We start from the raw sequence: 27,821 nt of genomic DNA, 5'->3' as shown, positions 1-27,821 counted from the left end.
TAGACATTTAATCCAACAGCCATACTGCTTTTCTGCAAAAGCTTTGAAATCCATGAATTTTCCAATACTTCACTCTTCTCCCTGAGAAAGTATATCCATGTCATCCTGCTAAAGTCATCAATGAATGTAACATAGTATAAGCTGCCTTTGATAGATGGGTTTTGTGCAGGACCCCATACATCATTGTGCACGATCTCAAGTGGCCTGTTACTCATATTTCCTTCTCTAGGAAATCTCAATCTTGCCTGCTTACCAAACTGACAGGCTTCACAAACATGCATATGTCCATCATATTTGAACCTAGGCAAACCATTGACAATGCCTCTTGTTTGCATGTTCTTTAATCTCTGTATATTGACATGGCCAATCCTCTTGTGCCACATATCAATATCCTGTACCACATTCCTGCTCTTTGAGAACATGGCTGATTTTAGCTCAGGAATTCCAGCATCCAGCTTAAACAGTCTTCCTTCTTTCTTGCCTTTAGCAATCACTCTACATCCATGTTTAAAATCTTCAACGAAGCATCCATGCTCATTGAAGCGAACCTGTAATCCCTGTTCCACCATTTGACCAACTGAGGCCAAGCTTTTAGTGATTGAAGGCACATACAGCACATCTGACATAGACTTTGTCTGACCATTATGCATGACCAATGGTACACTTCCAACATGTGTAATGACATGCTGGGTATCATCACCTGTTTCCACATAGCCTTTGACATCCATTGGCTTCATGTGCTCAAACCATTCACCATGACATGTCATATGGTTTGATGCTCCTGAGTCCAAGTACCATATCTCATCATTCTCAGCATTTGTCGTCATAGAACCCACAACATGCTTCATGGCAAACAAATGATTTGCAGTTCCATCATTGCTACTTGATGCATAGTTGCCACCATGTTGTGCATAGTTTCCACCATAATGACCACCACGTTGTGCTCTTCCCCCTCTCAAATCATTCTGTTTGCGAAAGCAATCTCTCGCCATATGACCATATTTGCCACAATAATGGCATTCCACATCTTGCATAGAATTTTGTTGGCCTTGCCAACGTCCTCGACCACGGGGGGTACCTCTGCCTCGCTGAGGTGCATAACCACGACCACCTCGAGCACCATAAGAAGGCTGAAAATTCTGTTGTGGAGGCCTATCCTGCCATCCACGACCATTACCACCACGTCCACGTGATGCAAATCTCCCCCTGCCTCTAAAACCTCTCTGCGAGTAAAATGCCTGATTTCTGCCATCATCATGGCTAGTAGATGCATCCAGAAATGAATCACTGAGCTTGATTTCCTCAACCAACAAGAGTGAAACCAACTCATCGAAGTCGGGTAGACCTGTACTCCTCACTGAGATAGATGTATCAAAAGATTTGTATTCCTTGCCAAGACCACACAAGGTAATATCCACCAAATCATCATCAGGCATGGGGGCATTTATTGTGGCCAATGCATCTGCAAACTTCTTGATTTCTTGCACATAATCATGTATACTCCTTTTATTCCTTTTCACATTGTGTATCTGCTGTCGCAATTGAGACTTGCGAGCACTCGTATCTGTATCAAACATCTTGACCAAAGTATCCCATGCATCTTTGGGATTCTCAGCATCCTGAATGTGTATGAGCATAGCATCAGATATACATATAGACAAATAATGCAGCACTTTGAATGCTCTCTCTGACCACTGCTTATGAGCAATAAGCTGCTGCTGTGTAGGTTGCCGAGGTAGCTCAGGCTCAGGCTCAGCACCTGTAATGAGATTCCAAAATCCTTTTCCTTTCAAGAAACTCTTTATCCTGTACTTCCATGCCTGGAAGTTCTTCCTATCCAGCTTTTCACCAACAATCTGAACTGGATTATCCGACATGTTGCTCAATGCGTACACCTTCCGCACACGTCAAATCTGTAAATGAGCCTTCCTCAGCTCAACCACACTCCAATTAATGTTCCAGATACTCCAAGATAGCCAACAAACTCCAAATTTGATGTAGAAAATCAACCTGTAATGATCCAAGATGAACTGACTCACGCAGTGCGGGATACCCTGAACTGACACGCCTTCCAAGGCTCCAGATCGCAATGTAATGGTGCAATCAAGTATGGGCAACTTGCATTCACACCTAATGAACCTCAATGTTGAGTATCAACTCCATTTGACATGTGTAATTATCAATTTTTGAAAACCCCTTTTTCTGTTTTTGGAAAAACCAAAAAAACCAGAAAAACCAGTAATGATTTGGCTCTAATTCCTTCAATATTTCACCAAATTGAGCAACTAGGAATTCATTGGCTTAGCAATAGTGTCCATCAACTCCATGTAAGAGGAATTTGTCCAATTGTAAAACACCAAAGATTAATTGCTCGATTAAAATGCTCTGTTTCTCTGCAACCAGTGGACAGCTTGTTTTAATCAGCTCATTCCCAGCTCAATTAAGCATCATTGGCCAAAAAAATCACATAGCCCTCTTCTCCAAGATGTAAATCATCCAATTGCTAAGAAGATTGTGGAAGATATCAAGCACCAAGTAAGAAATCGACCTCCTCGTAGTGAAAAAACCAGTTTTCTGCCCTGTTTCCTCTGTATGGGCTGCGCCGCCTGCAAATCAGGGGTTTGGGAGTGTTTATCAAGTTGTTTGATGATGGTTATAGGTGCCCAACACACTTGGGTATGTGTGCAACCCACCAATGCTTTGATTTTCACCAAAAATAGGCTCCAAATGCATCAATTTTTGACTTTCTTCTCTCTGTTTTGTGAGAGCTCAAAAAACCAGTAATTTCTCTCAATTAAATGCATGTAAATTGCTCCAAAAACACAGTAGGGCTTGCATAGAAGTTGCCAATACATCTCTCATTGTCAGATACATGTTTGCTTTGCCAGATTTACATTTATTTCCACCATACATCAATGCTTTCAAGCTTTAATGGAAAGCTTCAAAAACCAGAATTTTGCCTTGCTTTGATTTGCTCTAAAATGCTTTGCTTTTGCCTGTTTCACCTGCAATCCGCTCAAGGATGTTTAGAGGACCTTACCCGGTAGGCCAAGCTTTCAAATCTGATAATATTTGGTGTGCTCCAAGCTTCACAGCTCCAATGGCAGCTTCACAGCTTCTTTTCACAGCTTCTTCTTCTCCCTCTTCACTCACTCACTCATAAACCCTAATAAACAGCACAAGGCTCTGATACCATGTTGAAAGAACGGTAGAGGGAGAGGAGACACACACACAAGAGCAAACCCTAATGTCTATTGCAAACCCTAACCATAGAGGGAAGCCATGTCCACTCTCACACAAAGCATAATGCACTAATCCATAATCCACACAACACACAATGAGTTGTGTCCACACTCTACTAACCCTAGCTAATGTCCACACACTATGACCAGCTGGACACGCGGTCATTTATGTCTCACACATGTTCCTACCTAATCTGCCAGCACATAGCATAGCTGGCTCACACTGACATCGAGCTTGAATCTCAACACAATCTAGGTCACTGGAGGAGGGAGCAGAGGGGGTGGAAGGTGGCTGTGCTGCTTGGGCTTTGGCTTTGCCTAATTACTCCTCCATTTGGTGGATGGTGTCTTGTGAAACATCCCTGTATCGCTAAAAGTCTAGCTTGGTCTGCTCAAGGGTCTCCTTCGTAGCTTTAGCTTGGTCTTGGGCTTTGTGGGTAAGGGTCTGCACGATTGTAAGTTCATGGTGTGCCCACTGAGTAGCTTCATGGGCTTGTTGGAGTTGCTGCTGGAGGTCAATGATCTGAGCGAGGGAGCATGCTCAAACTATTGTTTGTACATCAAACTTGCCCTGGAGCTACATGTAATGCAAGTTGACTTGGTAGAGATCTTCAAACACCTGGCTCTCCTATGCTTTGGCCAGCAACATCTCCCTTTGTGAAACATCAGCTACTTCCTGTTGATGGTAGATACAATCCATCATTTGCGTGGTCAGCTCCCTAGCCATGTGTGAAAACGCCCAACGCAAAATTTGGCATGTCGCCGTGGGCTGCATGGATGCTACGTAGGCTTGGCTCGATTGGAAGCTGCTTGACCATGCCGAGTGGAGAGTGTAAAGTATTTTGTTGCAATGCATTCGGGGAGGAGGGTTCAGCCTCTGGGAAAGATGGGATGTCTGTAAAATGTTCAGGGGTGGTGTCTCATAAAGGTTCTATTGGAAGAAGTCTTGCTTCTATTTCTCCTCCTCCTCCACGGCCTTTCTGCTTGCTTCTGTAGCTGCTAGCTCCTGTTGTGTAGGGCCTAGACTAGGTGATGGGGCTACTTGCTTTGTGCCCGCTGGTTCTTGGAGGCATACAATACACCGAGCGAGCAAAACCAAACAACGCCCAAAATCGAGCGACAGCAAAAAACCCTATTGTGCTCTATCTCATTTTAGTCTTCATAATATTTTTCAAATTCATTTTAGTGTCCTCATTTTATTCTTCGCAATACATTTTTAAATCATTTTAGTCTTCTCCATTCAACACGCAACCCCAATGGCGAACCATGCAACATACTTGGAGCACAAAAATAGAGTCAATGCAAGATGAAGCAATCAAACAATTTGTTTTCCATGCACTAACCCATATTGACATTCTGCCAGCCACAAACCCAAAAAAAAACAAATGGGAATCAAAGTGTACATAGCATAACATAAATGATAGCAACCGCATTATTCGAAAGGATGGTTGTAAACACACTCTCATCATATCCACGAACCAAAAAAAACCAAATAGAATTCAAAGTGTAAATATCATGACATCAAAGATAGCAAACACATCATCAAGAGGTTGGAGTGGATGGTTGTTAGCACACTATCTAACCCTCCTCACACTCATCATCAAGAGGATGGAGTGTATGGTTGTTAGCACACTATCTAACCCTCCTCACACTCATCATCCACATAAAAGCACGATTGTTGATGACGTGCTCGTGTCATCCTTTCATACTTCTTGTCAGCAACCATTCTTTTAGCCTCAGCCTCCGCATAAGAAGGTATAACGATAACAAAAGCACCCATTTGTCAAAAATAAAAAGCCTACATTGAACCCCAAAATGTAAAGGATATACTTGATAGCCACATTTCAACTCATCAACATAATCGAGAGTGATAGAAAGGACATGGTGAATTCAAAAATGAAATTAAGTGCTAGTGTGTCCAAAGTACATGTGCCAACAAGGACAAGTAAAATACGCAAGATAAAAATAGTCACCCATTGCCACATACAATAAACAAGGAACACTCTATATGATAGAGATAAAGACACAAAGAGGAACAATGGGAATGTCAGTCTAGTAGAAAAGAACCACACCAAATGTAGCAAAAAGGACCAAAAGAAGCCAGATAGGGACTGTCAAAGCTAACCACCGCACGAGCATCGACCTCATCCTCTAGATGCTCATCAACTATCATCCTCGAAGAAGAGCCTACACCCATGTAGCAATGCAAGTATGGATCTACGTGGCTGGAGATGATGGCATCATCTATGTCCAATGAAACACATGATCTCCCTGGAGGCTTGGCAACCCTTAATCCAACAGCTCCCACATCAAGGTAATCCCATACGGGATGCACATTTAGGAATGGCACAGATGATGTCCCATGGTTTTATTGGACATACCTGGGGGGTGTCTCCATGTTAAAGATAAGTAGACCCAGGTAGCATGAAAAAAAAACATGTAAAAAAAGGGGAGGTTGAAGAGCATTACATACCTTGCAAACTGTGCAGAATCAGCTCTTCCTTAGGCGAACATAGAGGGGCACATTGCTTCTGGATCCACGCAAGGAGCACACAAAGGGGCATGCAGTTTTTGAATCCCTGCAAACAAGCTTGCAAGGAGCATGTAAGGGCAAGCAAAGATCTTTTGAATTAACACAAGAAGGGAGCTGTTCACTCAAAGCATGCAAAAAAGAAGGATCAACGCATGTAAAGAGCACCTCCCTTTTTTCACAGAAATAGGATATGTTAATAAAAAGGGGAGGTTGAGAAAATAACTATTGGTAGTATTAGGAAAAACTTTTTTCCCAAAACTTACAAAACCATCACCTACAAATCCGAGAAATTATTAATAAAGAATTTTCTAAAATTTGAAGGTTTTTGTTTTGTAACCTCTCAAAATTTACATGTATATATGCCTTTAAATTTTAATTTTGAAGGTATTTTAAAATTTTTAAAGGTGCAATTACATTGTACCCGACTCTACATAACTTTTGGGCGACCTGTTAATGTCATCATAACTCTTGGTCATACATATCTTTTGTGTGGCCACATCGCAATCATTCCTGGGAGTTTTTGTGCATTATTGCTTGCCAATATGTTTGTGTGGCCACGTTTTCTTTGTAATAGCTGGATCAATCTTGAGATACTACAAAAAAAAGCTAGTTTGATAAAGCTATTTAAATATTCTTGCTTTGGGTATGATTATTTTTTCGATTGTGTTGTTACAATTTTATTATATATGAATAATGTGAAAGCATAAATGAATAAATATGGTTCCACATATATATTTAGTATTTTAATTTATTGTGGTTATTTAAATACATATTTTTTAGGTTCATATATTGAACACACTTAATACCTTTAAATTGAATATATTAATAAATAAAATATTGATATTATATCTTTAAATATCAAAAAGAGGTATTTGTGTAAAAAAATAAATATTATCTTTAATTTCACACATTGAAATAAATTGTTCATTGCCTTGTAAACCAAGAATTTCCTTGTGAGCTCATGTGTACATAGAACATATTGGTTTTCTTGCTCACATATACAAGTCATTTGGCCATTTTCATACCTATGATGGTTCAGTGTGTAACCATTTATGGTCCTGTGGTTGGAACAAAGCTTGTTATACGTTGTTCAACCAAAGATATAATGAGATATCTCTGTCAGAAATTCAAGAACACTTTGCGCTCTCTAGCAAGAGGTTCACTCTGCATCCAATGACTTTGGGTGTGGAAAGTACAAGACTGAAGCTCAGGCACTTTGCTGATGGGACAGAGGGATATCTGTTGGATGTAGATGTTCAAGCATTTTATAAGGTCAAGTTACAAACTGTCAACTTGGTGGTGCTTGATGAAGAGGAAACAGTGTAGAAATATAATGTGGTGGATTAGATATTCTCTTTGCATTGCTCGAGTGTTTTTGATCTGACTCATGTTCAACCTAGAGGGAACAGTGTACATGTTGCATTTGAAAGTGTGCATCAAATAGTTTCTGTTGTGATGAGCTTCATGTATCCTATGATGGATATATTGCTTTTTGGGCTCCCTTCTTATGGACGCTGTAAGATTCCTCCTCAGCCCTGAATAATGAATAAGCTTTACTTCAATCCCCTGTAATCATTCCCTATTTTTTATTACAAGAAAATATTGTTTTTCCTTGTTTTTACCTAGAGAGATGAAAAAGTCTAGAGAGAGATAATTTAATATTGAGATATTTTTGGATAAACAAATTCTCCTAATATCAAAAATATATTTCCCTGAAATAAAAGTTCAAAATAAATTCTCTAAGGTGCATTAGGAATCAATTAAAAATGATTTAAAAGACCTTAGCCTAAGGGTTAAGATTTTTTGAAATTTTTGGATTATGGTCCAATTAAGGTTCCTATGGGCCAATATGAATAATCCAAGTGTTAGAATGAGATAAATCCAATGAGTAAAAGAAAATACCCAAAAATGAGTGAATGCTCACATAAGATGAAGAGTTGACTGAGTACAAGATTTATTAGTTAAAAACTATGAGATATTACTAAAAAAAAGAGATATTTTGGAATAATGATACATTTTTGACACCTTGGTAAGGAGGGGGGAGACTTTGAGGTAGGCGCCTATTTCACACATGTGGATGAGTTTTTAATTCAAAAATATTAAGATATTTTTATCTCTCCTCTCTTATCTCTCCTCTCTCCTCTCTCCTAAATTAAACTAGATCAAAAAATGGGAGCTAAACTGGTCCAAATCTTGTCCAAATTCAGCCAAACTTGGAAAATTCTAGAACTTAGTTGGACTCGGTTAGTGGCCTCCCTCACTTATAAATAGACCCTCATTCTTTTGTATTCTCATCTGTGAACTTTTTTGCTCTAGCTCATGATTCCTTGTAGCCAGCGTGGGCTTAACGTTCCTCTTGAATTAGGAGACCTCTTCTTGATTAACATGGAAGGACTCATGTCCTTCCATGTTAATCAACTCATGTCCTTCTCGATACTCTCTATATATATAAAAAGAACTTTATCACAGTCTCTGGCTATAATTATGGCTTCTAAAAAAGAGGATAAATTTACATTCTTGATGAGGTTATTCAAAGGTAGATTAAGCTTCCAAATGAATCGATGGAGAAGAGTTACCTCATCCATCTCTAGAGCAAATCGGAGAAGTTTAACAAAAGTTTGGTGGTATTCGTTTAGGGTCTTCCTTTCTTGGGTTAGCTCCAAAAATTCATTCATTTTATCCTCTCGAAATCCTGGAGGATAAAACCTTTCTTGAAGTACTTTCATGGCATAGAGAGAGAGAGAGAGAGAGAGAGAGAGAGAGCAAGTGTGTATATGTGTGCATGTGTGTGAGAGAGAGAGAGTTTCAACATTTGAGTGTGTACGTGACAGAGAGAGGGAGAGGGCCATGTGCATGTGCATGTGCATGTGCATGTGTGTGTGTGTGTGTGTGAAAGAGAGAGAGAGAGAGAGAGAGAGAGAGAGAGAGAGAGAGAGATGGTTGTAGAGAGGGAATGGTTCTTTTCTGGAACCTTGGTCGGTCGCAGCAATGGGCGGCAAGTGTACAATACTAGTGTACACTTCAAAAACAACTTACTCCCCCCCTCCACGTGGTATAATCTACTCTTCAAGCACAACTGACTCTTCCTCCACGTGGTATAATCTACTCTTCAAACACAACTTACTCTTCCTCATGCGGTCCACGTGGCAAAAACGAAAGGGGAAAAGGGGCCAGGGGAAAGGAAAATTTTCAGAACGTGGAACCTGATGTGCATTGACCCTGTGCACAGAGCACAGAATTTTAAACATAAAAAGCTGCAAAAAGATTGCAGCGTCAGTAAAGAAGAGGAGAGCACTGAACATTCGAAAATACCACAAAATGGAATCAACGTGCGGCAGCAAAACAAGAGGAATCTACACACAGTGCCACCACGTTCGAAAAAGACGGGTTCGCTTTATCCCGAGCTTGCTCAACTTTTTTTCGAGAGGAGAAGGAAAAATTATGAAGAAAATAGCAGTAATTAGATAAATTTATGAAGAAAATGCTCGTTCGAAATTCCAATGGTGAGAAGGATGGATGTAAGGTTCACTCAAAATATTTCTCAAACCCTGCTCCACATGTTATGTTGTCCCAAAAAGCGAGAAAATTTGAGTAGTCATTATTAAATGTAGGCAATCTGACAGCTCCGCAAGGCTCGGCCCCTCGGTCGGCTGCCTGCCCACTGCCCTTGTCCATGTTCACACGTAGGGCAAGTTTCCCAAACGGATACCAATAACAAGCAATCTAGCCCCGAGCATTGCCCATTCCAAAAAAAAAAATCCTGTGTGGTCATGCTTTATGGATTGTAGGTAAGCATTTGCAAAATAAAATATCATTTGCCTTACATGTAGTATCACTTCAAATAGTTTTAGTTGATGATACTTTCAAGTCAAAAGTTCAACTTTGGAGTGTATACCAGATCCATGTATGTTGAAATGCATCTTCGCCAATGTATGCCATGAAGAATGCAAGTGATGAGTTGGGATAAAATTATTCTTTTAGTGTGTATTGGTAGAATTGCATGGGTCCCTGCACTAAAAGCAAGATTAAATATATCCTTCCAGTGTGTGTATTGCATGCATCCTTGCACTAAAAGAAAGGTTAAATATATCCTTCAAGCGTGTGTCTTAGTGTCTCGTAAAAAAGGAACAAATGTATAGGCTCTTGTAAATTTATGTGTTTTTGTTTCAATAATACATCATAGAAAAAAGGCCTTTGGTCATGATTCAACACTCTTAATTGCAAGAAATTCACTTCTTGATCTTGGAATCCTTGTGAAATTGCTTGGTAAATCAACTTGGACACAGGTCTTTTTGTAATATAAACCTATATAAAATGCTCTAAATCATTGTTATGTTTGTTTTGGTTAATTTTGCCAATGTAATATGTTATTTTAGTGTCGTTTTTCGTCCATCCGATTCAATGCATTTTTTACAATTCTGTCAATGCCATTATTTATTGAATTCCAACAACTTTGTGGATATCTGGACATTGTTAGCATAAAAATATAAATGTCAAGACCCATGTTACAATAAAATTGCTCATTCTTAGACTCATGGAATGGACATCTAGCATGACTGCTTCTATATAAAAGTTTGTTGAAGCTTTGACATTGTTTTATCTCATAAACTAAATCATAGATGGTTTTACTTTCTTTCTGTACCCATTGTTTACTCTTTTGTGATTTTATGCAAAATTAATTGTACCCATTGTTTACTCTTTTGTAAATAAATGCAAAACTAACTAAACAAATATCTATTACTTCTATAGGTTGTTTAGTAAGTTATGATTTTTTAAGCATTTGCAAATTAAATATGTTAGTAAAATCTTCATCCACTTTTTGTATTTGGCTCTTTTATTTTCCAATGTGAAAGAAAGGAGCAACTAGATTAGCCTAGATTAGGTTGATTAGCCTAGGTTTAGAGAGAAGAGAGAGTAATTGACTTGTATTATGATGATTTTATCAAAAGGTACAATGCTTATAAGCCTTATGCATAATATAGCCCAAGGTCCCCCAAAAGTGCACATGTAAATGACCTTGAGCCCAAGTGCCTAGGCCCCATCCTCCATGTGCATGTGCAACCCTACTTCATTACAAACCATCCCCTCCTATAATGATTTTGTCCTTGAAATTGAAGGGTGGTCGTGCACAAAACAAATACAAAGGCTATATATAATGAACCATATACATGACCAAGTGTCACCATCGCAGAGCACCAATACCAATACATGAATCTCATGACCCCCGGGGTCAAATGGAAAAGATAAAGGACTCCTGTCGATGATGAGGTTAGTCGAGTATCCTCCAAGGTCAAATGAAACAGATACGAATGTCACCCTGAAGATGAAGTAATCCATACAACCGCATCGACTTGAATAAAAGAGAAACCCAAACCATGTAGACTCCAAAGCAATGACCCTCAAACCACTTGGATCGAATGGAAAATGTGAAGATCCAATGTCACGATGACATGGCTGGTTAACCCTCTTGGGTCAAATGGATAGATATGGTGTACATCATGGACCTCCGAATGTTGATGTAGTACCTCCTGGGTCATAAAGGAAAACTCGTAAGTATAATGTTTGAGTGTCGTTCCACATAATCATCCACCATAGATCTTAAGTGGCATAGAATGCACCCAAAGATGAATATCCCAACTCCAAAGATCATAGGATCATGTAGACACCCATGGGAGTCAAATGAACTCATCTCGAGGTCGGCCTCATGTAGAATCAAATGGAAACCCATGCCATCTCCAACTCATGTAGCTCTACTCAAAAAGTTGAAGGCATGATTCACTGCATCTATATGTGTACGAGTGTGATCCGACCCATGAACTATATCCCCGTGTGCAAGACTCTCTATATGTGTATGATCATCCAAGATATCTGCAACCGGAATCTTATTCTAGGAATTGATTGTGGAAAAGTAGAGAATTAATTCAATCATAAAAACCATTGCTTGTAAGCTTCAACTAAATCAAATCAATTGAAAAATTAAACACTTAAACAAAAATACTTAGCTCCAAAAAGACCATATTGGGTGCAATCTTCCCCCCTCTTGTGCGTGGCCTCTCCCCACACAAGAGTATTTCTTTATTAGCTTTCCTTTTCACCAAAATTAGGCCATAGCCCCCAAAATACAAGATGTGCTTTTTAGAGAGCACGACCCTCTTTTTTTTTACAAAAATAGAGTGTCAAATTGGGACTAGGGTAAAGCCATAAGCTTTAATAAATTCCACAAAAATAAATGTATCTTTCCTAAAGTTCAAAATGGAAAAATCATTTAATAAGATTACAAGCTTCTATGCTTGCCAAAAATGAAATGTGATGATCCAAGACATTGTTACCATATTATAGTAGTGATGTGTGTGAACACACTTAGGACCACCGGGGCACTTTTTCCCTCACTAGGAGGTTTTTTCCCCCGTGCATTGTATATACGCCCATTATCTTTTAGGGTTGGTCATCTTTCATTTTTGGCACTCATAATACACTACTGTGTTGTGCTCAAGCTTCCTCATCTTCTTGAAGTTGTGTGTGCATTCCTGCAACCCTAATTCCAACAATTGGTATCAGAGCAGGCTTCCTCCTCCCGGGCAGCATCACCGGCACCTGCCGCTTCATCTCCTCCGATTGCAACGAGGTTTCACGAGCGTCTGCAGGTTAGTATATGCCGTGGGACAGCCCGTAGGGCTAGTTCGTTTCAGAATTTTGATCTGAAGTCATTTCGCCCTCCGTTTTTGCATTCCAAGTACTGCGCAGGCAAAATCGTCCTACTGTGCAGATTTTCTGTCAAGATTAAAATCTGCAGGACAGGTGCCCATTCGTCTGTTTTGGGCTGTGCTACATAGCACAGGTCGATTTTATACAGGTTTACCTCTTACAGACAGCATTTACATCTAGTAGTACAGTCATTGGCCATGGCTGACAACAATGATGTATTCCGCATGTTGGCTGCTGAGGATAAGTTGGATGGCACCAACTATCCATTGTGGGCATATATGATGCGACATGTATTGGTAGCAAAGGGGTTATGGAACATTGTGCAGGGTATTGATGCACGTCCTATTGTGGCTGGGAATGCTGCAAACACATCAGAAACAGGTACTGTTGATGATGGTGCAGGCACAAGTGCTGTAGCAGCTGTTCGAGAACCACCACTTTCAGCAGAGCAGATTCGTTGGGATGGTAGAGATGCGCAGGCTCATGCCTTGATTGCGCTGTCTGTCAAACGTACCATTATCCCACATATTCGCTCCTGCAGGACTTCTAAGGATGCTTGGGATGTACTTGCCACATTGTATCAGGCAAGAAATGAGGCTCGTGTTGCTTATCTCCGAAAACAGTTGGAGAGTGAGCATATGAACGAAGGTGATTCTATGGATAGCTTTTTGACAAAGATCAAGGATTTCAAAGAGCAGCTCATTTCTGCAGATGAAATCCTGTCAGACAGTTCACTTGTGCAGACTGTTTTGAATGGTCTACCAGATTCTTATCAGGGTTTTGCTTCCACTCTTCACTTGATGATGAAAGGCAATCCCAATGCCTTATCATTTGAGGAGTTAGTTTCTGTTTTGCTGCAAGAAGACCAGTCAAGGCAAAACAGGAATATTATGCGTGTCGCAGATCAAGCTTTCGTTGCTAGTCAGAGAAGCGGGAAAGGTAAAGCTGGCTTTTCTTCTAGTAAGCAGAAATCTGCAAATGCTGCGCAACCAAAGAAGGAAGACAAAGATGAGAAGAAGGGTGACAAACAGAAGACATTTTGCAAGTACTGTAAGGGAAATGATCATGTCATCAAAGCGTGTCCTAAGCTGGCTGCGAAAGAGGCTAAGAAGAAAGAGGCTGGTATGGCTGTTGCAGATGCCTCTCCTTCTAACAATGAATCTGCTAATGTTGTGCTAGATACAGAATGGGCATTCAATGCGCAGTGCAGTTATGACCCATCTTTGCATGACACATGTATGTCTGCAGTAGATTCAGATGTATGGTACTTTGACAGTGGTGCCACTAAGCATATCACCTCGCAGCGCAGTTTATTCACTTTCCTTGAGTCTGCTCCCACAGGGAATACTGTCACTTGTGCCAATAACTCCTCTTATCCCGTTGAAGGAGTTGGACAGATTGTGCTGAATGTTGCACATGGCAACACCTTTACACTTTTTGATGCGTTGTATGTGCCAGGGATCAAAAAGAATCTGCTGTCAGTCTCCGCATTTGCCAAAACAGGTTTGGTTGTAAAATTTGTGGATGACAGATGTACTGTTCATGATCTCTCTTGTGGTGACATCATTGTAGCATCTGGTTCACTATGTCGAGGGCTGTATAAGCTCAATATGGATGGCAAATGTGTAGAGGATTCAGCATGTGCTATTATGGATACGCAGGCTATTTCAGATGCAAAACTGTGGCATGCACGTTTTGGTCATCTGAATTTTGCAAGTTTGCTGCGCCTGCAGAAATCTGAAATGGTGTCTTCTTTGCCTAAGCTTGAGGCACCTGTCAAGCATGTTTGTGAGGGCTGCATATTGGGTAAAATGCAGCGTGCTTCCTTTCCCAAAGATGGATCAGTGAGAGCTGAACGCAGATTGCAGCTTGTTCACAGTGATGTTTGTGGTCCCATGCAAACTCCATCATTTGGAAACTACCTTTACTTCGTGACTTTCATTGATGATTTTACCAGGCATGCATGGGTATATCCTTTGAAGGCAAAGTCCGAAGTGTTTTTGTGCTTCAAACAGTTCTTGGTTATGGCTGAAAATGTGTCAGAAAGTAAGATGGGCACCCTCCGTTTAGATCGAGGGGGGGAGTATATGTCTTCAGAATTTAATGCATTTCTGGCTGAGAGTGGGATAAAACACCAATGTACAGTGCCGTATACACCACAGCAAAATGGTGTGGCTGAGAGAAAAAACAGGTCTCTCATGGAAATGGCAAGATGTATGGTTAAGAGTCAAAGTCTACCACATGGTTTTTGGCTTGAGGCTGTCATGTGTGCCACTTATGTACTAAACAGGTGTCCCACCGAAGCATTACAGGTTGTCACTCCATATGAGGCTTGGCATAGCCGCAAGCCATCTGTTGGCCATTTACGTGTTTTTGGTTGCCTGGCATATGCATTAGTGCCTGTGCAACATCGCAGAAAATTGGATGACAAAGCTGTCAAATGTATTTTTGTTGGATATAGTGCTGAGAGCAAAGGCTATCGTTTGTATCATCCACAGACAAAACGCATTTTGGTTAGCCGTGATGTTGTATTTGTGGAAGATGCAGTTCAGCCCTTGGTTTCATGTACTAAGGAGACAGATATCAGCTCACGTGATGTCTATGATACATTGTTGCCTCTTTTCAGTGGTGCACAGTCAAGTGCAATACCTCATGAGGCAGTTTTTCAGCCTATGCAGGTTTTAAATGATGGCACAGATCAGCCTATATCTGATGCACATGTGCATGATGCACTTGAGGATGAGAGACAAGAGATTGAGGGCTCTAGGAATATGCCTAGATGGCTGGTGCAGACTTTGCGTGACAGCAAGTTGGATGCCCCTTTGTCTAGTCGCACTCGTTCTGGCTCTCATGGTGCCTCTTATGCGTCAGATTGTTATGCATTGGCTGTTTCTAGTATGTGCGATGAAAGTGAGCCTGTTTCATTTGATGAGGCACAAAGTTCAGAAAATTGGATGGCTGCTATGCAAGCAGAATACGATGCTATTATGAAGAATGGTACATGGTCTTTATGTGACTTGCCCCCTGGCAAGAAGGCCATTGGCACTAAGTGGGTATACAAATTGAAGCGTAAGCCTGATGGCACAGTGGATCGCCATAAGGCTAGGCTTGTTGCAAAAGGTTATGCTCAAGAGAAGGGCATTGATTTTGATGAGACTTTTGCTCCCACATATCGTATGACCACTGTTCGTAGCATCTGTGCATTAGCAGCTCATAATGGTTGGAATGTACATCAGCTGGACATAAAGACTGCGTTCTTAAATGGAGATTTGCATGAGGAGGTGTATGTATCGCAGCCTCGTGGTTTTGTTCAAAGAGGGCAGGAAAACAAAGTGTGCAGGTTAAAAAAGGCTTTATATGGTTTAAAGCAAGCTCCACGAGCTTGGTATGAAAAAATACATGCATATTTGACTGCACATGGGTTTCAGAATAGTCCAACAGAAAGCACTTTGTATGTTAAACGTGTGGATGGTGTACATCTAATCATTGCTCTCTATGTCGATGACATGCTGCTCACAGGACCAAATGAGAGTCATATTGCTGATTTTAAGGCTGATTTGAATGCCTCTTTTGAGATGTCAGATTTGGGGCATTTGCATCATTATTTGGGGATACAATTTAAGCAGTGTGATGGAGGTATTGCTTTGTGTCAGACAAAGTATATTGAAACATTGTTGCGGAGATTTGGCCTTGAAGACTGCAAGCCTATTGCTACTCCAATGGAGACAGGTTTGAAGTTGAGTCTTCATGATGCTGGAGATCACTTTGATGTCACACTCTATCAGACAGCTGTTGGTTGCCTCATTTATGTATGCATTACGAGGCCAGACATTCAGTTTGCAGTCTCACAGGTGAGCAGATTTATGCATAGCCCAGGCATTAAGCATTGGCAGGCAGTGAAGCGTATCTTTCGCTATTTGAGTGGTACTCGGCATCTTGAGTTGTTTTATCCCAAGGGGGGATCATTGCCGCCAGATTTACATGTTTTTTCAGATTCTGACTGGGCTGGTTGTTATGACACACGCGTGTCCACGAGTGGTTTTTGCTTCATGCTTGGAAGCTCATGCATATCATGGTTGAGCAAGAAGCAGCCTACTGTGGCCACTTCTAGTTGTGAAGCTGAGTACAGGGCAGCTTTCACAGCTACGGTTGAGTGTGTGTGGCTCAGACGCCTTATGGCTGATTTGGGTGTTGGGCAGCCATCTGCCACCACCATCTTCACTGACAGTCAGAGCGCATTGGCAGTTGCGCGGAACCCAGTGTTCCATGCTCGTACGAAGCACATTGAGGTGCACTACCATTATGTCAGGGAGAGACTCTCTGCAGGAGAGATCAGTTTGGCTTATGTGCCAACACAGGATAACCTTGCAGACCTTTTCACAAAGGCTCTGCCTCGTGAAAAGTTCGAAGCTTTTCGCAAAGCTTTGGGCTTACTCCCTTTTGTGGATTCGTCCACATAGCTAGATACTTCCCTATACATGAGTGCTAGCTCTTGTTCACCGCATCACTCCAGGGGGGATTTGTTACCATATTATAGTAGTGATGTGTGTGAACACACTTAGGACCGCCGAGGCACTTTTTCCCTCACTAGGAGGTTTTTTCCCCCGTGCATTGTATATACGCCCATTATCTTTTAGGGTTGGTCATCTTTCATTTTTGGCACTCATAATACACTACTGTGTTGTGCTCAAGCTTCCTCATCTTCTTGAAGTTGTGTGTGCATTCCTGCAACCCTAATTCCAACAGACATTTCTTCCAAAGTAAACTCTTCAATTCCCATAGTCTTCATCACTTGAAAATATAAGCCTAATTAATTATTAAATTAATCCCACAAATATTAAACAGGCACAAATCATCACCAACTCATGACTACCAGGCGTAAGTACCCCAGGAACCACCCTGCCATACAAACCTAACTGAAATAATCATAGGTGGCCTCAAACATACATCATATACCGCACGTATTAATATTTATAGTGGTATCACCCACGATATTAACCTAGCCGGCATGACGCAAGAGTAATCTAGGCGTCCCCAAATTACTCAAGAGGGGATAAATAATATTTTTCTAGAGGACTTAAAATATATTCTCATGACATCCCTCTTGCTTGAGTTTGCAATTGTCCTCAATTGCGGATTTGCTGGGTTTGAAAAGAATGAAGAATTTCAGGGTAAACTCGAAAAAATTTCTCAGGCATCCATTTAGCATCTTCTTGTGGATGATTCTTGAAAGTCAAAAGATACTTGAAGTATTGATTACCTGTCCTTGTTGTTGTTATCTCTTGGTCAATGATAGCATCAAGAACTAGTACTTCTTCTTCTCCTTCAATAAGAGGTGGTTCCTCATATGTTGGGTGAGTAGGAAGTGTTCCTCGAAAAGGTTTCAAGAGATGGATATGAAAAGAATTGTGGATATTCCAATTAGATGGAAGCTCTAGTCTATAGGCCACATCGTTAATCTTTTGAAGGATTTTAAATGGCCCATAATATCTAGGCGCTAGCTTCACTGCATGGAATTTGTCCACACTCTTTAATCGACGCTTTTCAATTCTCAAAAGTACATAATCACCTTCTTGAAATGAAAAATCTTTGCGCTTCCTATTTGCTTGAGATGTATACTTCTCTTGAGCTCTTTGAATACAATCACGCACTTCAGATAGAATGCGATCAAAGTCTCTAACATATTGGTCGGCTGCTTCAATCTTATGAGAGAGTCTAGTAGCCGGAATAGGCAATGCTCTTCCATAGATAATCTCAAATGGTGCTCGACCAGTAGCAGTATGAGGAGTATTATTATACGCAAATTGGAGTAGGTGTATGTACTTATCCCATGCACTAGGTTGCTGGGAAACATAGGCTCTAAGCATATCTATTATAGTGCTATTTGTAACTTCGGTTTGTCCATTCGATTCCGGATGGAATGCCGTGGAAAAATCTAACTTAGTGCCTAAGTTTGAGAAAAGAGCAACCCAAAAGTGACTACAAAATTTAGAATCTCTATCAGAAACTATCACTTTGGGTAGACCATGATGAACAAAAATTTGCTTAACAAATATGTTCGCGGCTTATTGAGAAGTTAGTGTCTTTTTACATGGAATGAAATAGGCTTGCTTACTAAATCTGTCCACTATTGTCCAAATCATGTCATGGTGACTGGAAGTAGTAGGGAAGCCAGTAATGAAGTCCATAGACACTTGTTCCCATGGTCTATCAGGAATAGGTAGAGGCATAAGCAATCCTAAAGCTTTGCCTTTGTAGCTTTTAATTGTTTGGCAAATGTTACATTCAGCTACAAATTTAGCTACATCATTCTTCAAATGGGGCCAAGAAAAGATCTAAGATCATGTATGTTTCTAGGCGTAGGCCAAGAAGCAATACACTCAATTTTCTTAGGATCTACACGAATCCCTTCGGCCGACACTATATGTCCTAAGTATTCCATCTCCTCTTGAAAGAAAGAACTCTTTTCAGGATTGACATACAATTCATTTTCTCTCAAAAGATTGAACACTTGTTCCAAGTGTTGTTCATGCTCTTGTCGATCCTTGCTGAAAACAAGAATGTCATCAAAGAACACTATAACAAAACTTTGAAACTTAAGGAATATACGATTCATCATACGGCTGAAAGTAGCTGGAGCATTGGTCAAACCAAATGGCATAACCAAAAACTCATAATGACCAGTTTGGGTTCTAAAAGCTGTCTTGAAAATGTCAGATTGAGTCATACGAACTTGATGATACCCAGACTTTAGGTCAATCTTGCTAAAGACCTTTGATCCTCTAAGTTTATCAAGAAGATCATCTACCCTAGGAATAGGATATCTATTCTTGACAGTAATCTTATTCAATGCACGATAGTCTACACACATTCGGTAAGTTCCGTTCTTCTTCTTAACAAGAAGTACTGGAGCTCCAAAAGGTGAACTACTAGGTCGAATAAGGCCTCTCTCTAGCAAGTCTTCTATTTGGCTTTGGATTTCTTTTTGCTCTAAATTGTTGACTCTATAGGGAGCTTTACAAGGCGGGGAATTTCCAGGCAATAAGTCAATACTATGATCCTCAGGCCTAGACTTAGGTAATCCTGGAGGCAGATCTTCCATGAAACAGTCACTAAATTTGGAGATAAAAGAATCAAACTTTGGTCTTTTGGATGTGTCCAACTCAGCATCAAGCTGGTTAACCCATACCATATAAGTCTTGTCTCTTTTTCTTAGAGCTCTCTTTGCTTGAGTGTGACTCAACAAAGGACTCATTTCTCCTTTGACTTGACACTGGAGGATAATATTTTCATTGTCCTTCCTTAGAGAAATACTATGAGTGTCATAGTCTATAATAGGATTGTATTTGTGTCTCCAAGGCATACCCAAAATTATATCTACCCCTTGTAAAGGTGCAACTAAGAAATCCCTCTTTTCTGTTAAAGGCTTGATGCATAAATTCAAATCTTTCACCTCTTGCATGCAATTATACTTTGTTCTAGTAAATGCTGCTTTGACTTTATAGTGCGTAGGTGAAGAATGAAGATCTAATGCTCTAAGTACCTTTTCAGAAATGAAATCATGTGTACTACCATCATCATGCAAAATAAGAACTTCATGTCCATTTATCGTTCCTTTTATTTTAAGCAAAGAATGAACATGAGGTTTACCTTCTTGTTCTGAGTAATCTGGATCGGAATTACCCTCTTGCTCGAATGATTCTTCTTCATTGTCGTCTTCTTCAATCATGTTGACTCGAGCTGCTGCTGCTGGTGTTGAATTCTTGGTACACTCCGGACAATTCGGTGCTATGTGACCTTCTTTGTGACACTTGAAACATTTGATAGGAGATGTCTTCGGTTTTCCACCATTGACTTTCTTATTGGTACTCATGTTGCCTTTAGCCTCGTCCTTGCCTTTGTCATAACCTGGTTTATACATCTTCTTTGAAGCATAAAAAGATTTAGTAAATGGTTTAGAAGAAGTACCCTCATGTGCTTTAATCTCTTTAGGAAAACCATTTTTACGTTCTGAATTAGTTGCCAAAGATATTGCAGAAGATAGTGAATGAGGTCGAAACATATTCACATCGGCCCTAATGGTAGATCTAAGGCCCGATATGAACTTCCTTTTTTGATCTTTCTCACTAACTCCAGAACTTTTCTACATACTGTGACATAGTCTCCTTTTCCAATTGATGCAAAGTGTCCCATTGGTGCCTAACTTTGGACGTGAATTGTGAGGGTAAAAAGTGCTTTTTAACCAGCCGTTGAAATCTTTTCCAAGAATCTGGCTTATCACGACCTTGCTTAATTACACTCCACCATAAAGCTGCACTGTCTACCATATGATTGACTGCACATTTAATCTTATCATTCTCTGAAAATTTTTCTCCAGAAAAATAGTCATCTAGTTGACTAAGCCAAGCTAAAATGACCCTAGCATCCTTCTTTCCATCATAATTTTGAAATGTGAAAGCTTTCCGACTAATCTTGGATTCTTTTTGTGACCTTTGTGCTTGCAATGTAGCATTTACAGCCCTTTGAATAGTGTCATCTTCGTCATCAAAAGATAGCGAAGAGTCACGCTTGCGTCTACGATTCGAGAGCTGTCTCTCCAATTCAATACGCTTCTCTCTTTCTTCTACAATTTGATGTTGGTTGAAGCTGAACAAGACGTTGTTCAATGGCTGAATTGAATTCTCGTCGCCTCAAACAAATCCCGAACGATTCCGCGTGATTCAAGAGTCTTGGGCTAGTCGAATTGTTGATGAAATAATTTTTCTGCACTTTGAAACCTGCTGAAACAATCCTGTAAACCTTTCCCAAACTCTGTAATATTTTTTTGAAATTTTCAAAATTTTTCAGAAGTGATTTCGAAATTTTCTGGCCTTTTCTAGGCAATTTTGAAGCTTTTTAAAACCTGTAAATCACTTTTCTGCACCCAGAAATTTTCAGAATTGGAAACCTTTGAATTTCTCCTCAAATTTGAAAATAGGAAAAAGTAGAGGTTGAAAAAGGAGTGATGTGACTTGCATGGGGATTGGGAAAAGTAAGCTTGATTAGGATTAAGAGAAAATCAAGCTTATGGAGTGATTAGCTTATGGAGCTAAATTTTTTTTTCTTCTCCACTCCACGCTTTTGCGCGGGCAGGCTGCCGCCGTGCGCTTGCTTGTCCAAAAGTTTATTGAGAATTATTTAATAGCTTTTTACATGCTGAATCTGCTCCATCCATTATAGGTTTGCTCAACCTTGAAGCTTTCTGATTTCTGAGAGTTACCCGTGAGGTTTTTGGCTATGAGGATTTCATCCATACGGTCAGATTTTGATTTCACAGAGTATTTGGAAAAACCACTTTTTGATAAAGAGGGATGGTTTTGCAGGGTGGTGAGTGGGTTTGAGAGTAGATCTAGTTTTGAATCTTTGACCTTTGGGTAAAGACCTGCAAAACACCCTTCTGTCCACTGGATAAATTCCTGCACTTTCTTGATTTTTGAGAAGTTGAAGCCCTTTCCTACCTTCTCCACAAATCTCCTAGCCCAAGCTCTGATACCACTGCAACCGGAATCTTATTCTAGGAATTGATTGTGGAAAAGTAGAGAATTAATTCAATCATAAAAACCATTGCTTGTAAGCTTCAACTAAATCAAATCAATTGAAAAATTAAACACTTAAACAAAAATACTTAGCTCCAAAAAGACCATATTGGGTGCAATCTTCCCCCCTCTTGTGCGTGGCCTCTCCCCACACAAGAGTATTTCTTTATTAGCTTTCCTTTTCACCAAAATTAGGCCATAGCCCCCAAAATACAAGATGTGCTTTTTAGAGAGCACGGCACTCTTTTTTTTAACAAAAATAGAGTGTCAAATTGGGACTAGGGTAAAGCCATAAGCTTTAATAAATTCCACAAAAATAAATGTATCTTTCCTAAAGTTCAAAATGGAAAAATCATTTAATAAGATTACAAGCTTCTATGCTTGCCAAAAATGAAATGTGATGATCCAAGACATTTCTTCCAAAGTAAACTCTTCAATTCCCATAGTCTTCATCACCTGAAAATATAAGCTCAATTAATTATTAAATTAATCTCACAAATATTAAACAGGCACAAATCATCACGAACTCATGACTACCAGCGTAAGTACCCCAGGAATCACCCTGCCATACAAACCTAACTGAAATAATCATAGGTGGCCTCAAACATACGTCATATACCGCACGTATTAATATTTATAGTGGTATCACCCACGATATTAACCTAGCCGGCATGATGCAAGAGTAATCTAGGCGTCCCCAAATTACTCAAGAGGGGATAAATAATATTTTTCTAGAGGACTTAAAATATATTCTCATGACAATATCAACATAATCATCAACATCATCACTAAAAAATGAAGAGGTATCCTCACATGAAAGATAAATGGTATCATCTCCTAAATCATCATCTATGGCATCCCCAAGGCCTCCATGGTCATCCTCATAAACATGGTCTATCTCCATCAATGATGCCCCTACGTGACCTAAATCCCATGATAAATCTATCGCCGATAGTGTAGGATCTAAGGAGATGTGTAGATCAAATGTAAATCTCTCAAGATCTATACCATATGATCTAGTATGGATATGATCATCATCCATCAAATCACTGAGCATGTCATCCTCACAATCTCTAAAATCATCATCATCATCATGTTCTATATCCATCAATGGAATCCATATATAACCTATATCTAAAGATAGGTCAATCTCTCTTATCACTAGATCTAGAAAAATACCCAAATCAAATACAAAGCTCTCTAGATCCATACGCACAATCCTATGTCTCCTACTACGAGGTCTAATATGAGAAAAATCATCACTACTCTCATGCACTATCCCTGATTGCTCAAATACATAAACTCTATCCACATGAATACTGCTAAGAATCCTATGAATACAAGGAGTAGTGGTCCTATCAATGATATCTCCACAAATAGAAATCCTAAAAGAATAGCCTGATGCATCTAACACAAGTAACTCAGGCCTATGCTCATAGGTGTCTCCGTGACTTGTATGTGGAGTATCACTATCCTCAAGTGTGCTAACGGATACACCCATCCCAAATGCGTTAATGGATGCGTCACTAATCAAATGCACATGATCATCTAGATAGTGCCAAACCCTAGATTTGGTAATCCAGGGTTTGATCTTGAAGAAATAAGTCCTTAAGGATCGATATTTGAAACAGTAGACTCTCTAAGCAAGATAGTGCCAGAAAATCACTCAATAATGGTTACTAAAATCTCTGCAAACCCTAATTTCAAAATGATTAATACAAAAATTTATTAACACTAATCCTGATCAAGAGAATGTATTTCAAAAAACTGAGTTAACAATAATTCAAAAATGATTAATCTCCTAATCAAAGCATTAAGATTTAAGCCTAGAGCTCTAATACCAATAAAAGAAAGGAGTAACTAGATTATCCTAATTAGCCTTGGAGTAGCCTAGATTAGGTTGATCAACCTAGGTTTAGAGAGAAGAGAGAGTAATTGTCTTGTATTATGATGATTATCAAAAGGTACAATGCCTAAGAGCCCTATGCCTAATATAGCCCAAGGCCCCCCAAAAGTGTACATGTAAATGACCTTAAGCCCAAGTGTCGAGGCCCCATCCTCCCATGTGCATGTGCAACCAAATCTACTTCATTATAGAATGACAAGTCTATAGAGAGGGGAGAGGTAGTGAAAGAGGCAAGTTGTGAGCAGCTAGTTCGTTTATAAGTGTCTAAAAATGTATATCTTGCATAGAATCACCCTTTTCTCTATCTTGTTTGTAGATTCTTTCGTAGTATCATCCTTCTCAATAATGGAGTACTTATTGATGGTTTCTTTAAGAAGTTATCCATTTTGGTCAAGTATAAAGGACAACACTAGATGTAGAGAAGTAGTTGCATATGGGTCTAATATATTGTATTATCCATTTTGGTTAAGTTTAAAGTACAATACTAACTAGCTGTGTATGGGTCTAATATAGATTGTATAATAGTTTTTTCTTGCTAATCAAGATAAATTATTTTAGGATCAAATGAATTTGTACAAATATATTATGCCTCCCTTTTTAAGAAAATAACATGCTTATCAAGTGATAATCTAATTATACTGTCATGACATAATCATATGAACTTATTTCCAATTGATATGTAGCCATTGCATAAAATTACATGTTTTTACCTCTTTCAAATTTAAGTGTTCAATTATCATCTTATACCTTGTGGATTTTGAATATTAAATAGTTTTCAAGGTTATCAATTTATCTGGTTTTTCCATTGGTAATCTTTTAAATTTGTTTTTCTTTGTGGTAAGTAAAACTATGTTTGTATTTCTAGTAATTTTGTAGAAAATATGTTTGTGAATGAAGTGAGAGATCACCATCATTGTCATTAGTATACCTCAGTGCATTTGACCATGGTCATCAGCATGCTCATGCTACCTACCAAAACTTTGCACACAAATATTTAAAAAAAAGTGATTGGCATTTGATTTAAGAAAGGTCAATTTTGTGATGAACTTGTGGTTGTAGTATCACACACAAGTTGATGAATCATTTCAAATAAAATATTAAACTTAATGATTTTTAATATTTTATGAAATATTTATTCAGATTTTGTAAACAATCATTTATCAAATTAAACCTTGACTTTTTGAGTAAGACAAAGTGATAAAGAAAGTGCGTCTTTCTACTTGAGACATGTTTATCTCATCATTGTGCAAATCGTTCTTTTCTTTGTAGTTAAATGGTGTTTGCAATCTTTTTTAGAAAAATAGCAACTTTGTGCCTTTTTGAACATGACTTTTGTAAAAAAATCATTTCTCATAAGGTATATTATTTCAAAAAAAAATAATAGTACTAGTTGAAAAAATATCTTATGTCGAAAAACATGGCTTTCCAAAAAATAGTTTTATTTTTTTATAATTACTAGACTTCAACAAGGTTCTAAAATGCTTTTCCCTTCAGAAAGCTTTTAATCCTGTACTTCCATGCCTGGAAGTTCTTTGAGAGAGGCATTTCGCAAGGGTGCTTGGGTTTTCTTGTAGCCTACTTATATTGGTCCACGATGAGGGACGAGATGTGATGGAGCTTCATTGGAAGGGTCATTTAGAGGGATTCAAAAAATAGAGCAATGGAGACCTGGTGGCCATTGTACAACATGTGTACACGGCACGAGACATACATCTTCATAAACAAACTCGATTTCCATGTAACTGTAAGTATCATAGGGAAGGAAGGAGGCTTGTGATATTACGATATCTACATCTTTCATGTTTAATGATCTTATTTTTGGGTTGTAGATATTTTTCCTTCCAACTTGGCAGAGGAGCAACCATTACAAAGCCTTACCACCAGAACATTTCAAGCACTCCATGCAGACATTGGTGAGGCACTGTTTTCTTGTAAAACCAGTATAGACCTTCGTAAGGAAAAGATATTCTTTTATCGGCACTCCTATGTGGTGCCAATGCATGACGGTGGGTTTGGTAAGCTAGAGATCATCACATCTCCTCTCCTCTCTTTTGTTGAATGGCCAACTCCTGATGCTTGGACGGTTATGGTCATGAAATCAAAGATGCTTTGCAACATGTAAGGATCTTTGAAGTTTGCAAAGCTATCTCGAAGATGTTTAATCAATTTACTTTCTCACAAACACTTACCATGTTTGTGTGCAAGAAAGTACTAGGTGATGACATGGTTGCCTTGTTTGGAGAGCAGTGGAACATTGTAGAGGGGCAGCATAGGGATGATACATTCAAGTGCAAAATAGTAGAGTCCAGTGTTACATTTTGGTATCTTAAAACTCGTGCTACCTTACACATTCGCTTTTATTACGAACGGTGGATGAAGAAAATTAGTAGTTACGTCCCATTGCAAGTGGATGAACAAGTTGTTTTTCCTCTTGACATATGCATTAGGTTACCCAATGGTGTGGTGGAAATTGTAAGTGCAAGCAGGCATTAGAGCCTACTAAATATTAGGGAGCACCTCAATATCATGGGAAATGAGGATATAAGTGGGGAACAGTTCAAGGTGAAGAATAGAAAGATTCCAATGCGAATGGAGTCGAAGACCTTGGTAGATGCTGATTGGGAATATGATTGTATAAGCATGACTTAATAAGAAAGATTTGGAGTTTTTTTATGAAGTCTATTTAGACTTGGGATTTTGTAAATTTACGTATGTAATTCATCAATGAAAAGTTTTGTCTTGTAATTACTGTGTCTTTGTAATTTTTTATGTTTTTCTTTTAGAATTACAATAATTACAGCTCTTTTTATGAAGCCCTTTAAGAGTTGTAATATTTTCCTTTTAGAGATGTACTCGAGTCACGAGATGACAATTATGGCACAATATCTCAAAACCATTACAAACTCAAGTACAAATGTGTTTTGAGTAAAAAACATCACAACATGAGAAGAGAATTTCTCAATCTTTATAAATAAGATTATAAAATTAAAAGAAAACTTACAAATATTTACAATGATAAATAGGGAGGAGAATGAAGCTTTCTATTTTGTCTCCATCTCCTCTGGTTTTATCTCCATGTCCCCCTTTGTCTTCTCTGGTTTTGTGGCCTCCTTTGTAAACTTGAACTTGAGTTCCTTCTTAGCTTTCTTGCCAACACCCTTCTTGGCACCCACTTTCTTTGAGGTACTTCCTGATTTAGTACCCTTGGTTTCTTTATGTGTGCCTTGTTGAGGAGCACCCTTGGTTTCTTTTTGTAGAGTTCCTTGCTTGAACATAAAATGCTTTAGTGGTGAATGTATATGCATTTTCTTCTTCTTCTTAGATGGAGAGGCTTGTCTTGGGGGTGGTGGAGAATCTGGATCATTTGGAGTAATTGAATTATTCAAAATAATATTGATAGCTCTTGCATGAACACTCCACATCCAAAACTTGTGAGATCCAAGAGTCTATCAAATTAAGAAAACTTCTCAGATTTAAGAACCAAGAACTATAGAAAATAAGTTGAAAAATTAAGTAAAGATTTACTATAAAAATAGTGGGTTTTTAATTTAACCTACACTGTTATCAATCTCGGTATATTTAGATAAAAGATATTTCCACACATTGGCAATAACATGCCATCCACATGAGATGGAATCTTTTTGTAAAGCCACTGGGGCTGATTCAGAAACTTATACTCTGCCTCCTTTTTATAATTTGGATATTCATCTTCAATAGTTCCATATTCAAGTTATTAAGGAGAACTACTTACAATTTAATCTACCCATGCATGCCAGTCAACACAGCAGAGCAGGCTGTTCATGAAAATAACAGTCCTTCTCATAAGATTAATGACACAAGCACTCCAGTGCCCACTAGAA

This window comes from Cibotium barometz, chromosome 37 (genome assembly GCF_041138505.1).
Source record: "Cibotium barometz isolate CiBa-2024 chromosome 37, ASM4113850v1, whole genome shotgun sequence".
NCBI lineage: Eukaryota > Viridiplantae > Streptophyta > Polypodiopsida > Cyatheales > Cibotiaceae > Cibotium > Cibotium barometz.
Note: the sequence above shows the minus strand (reverse complement) of the source record.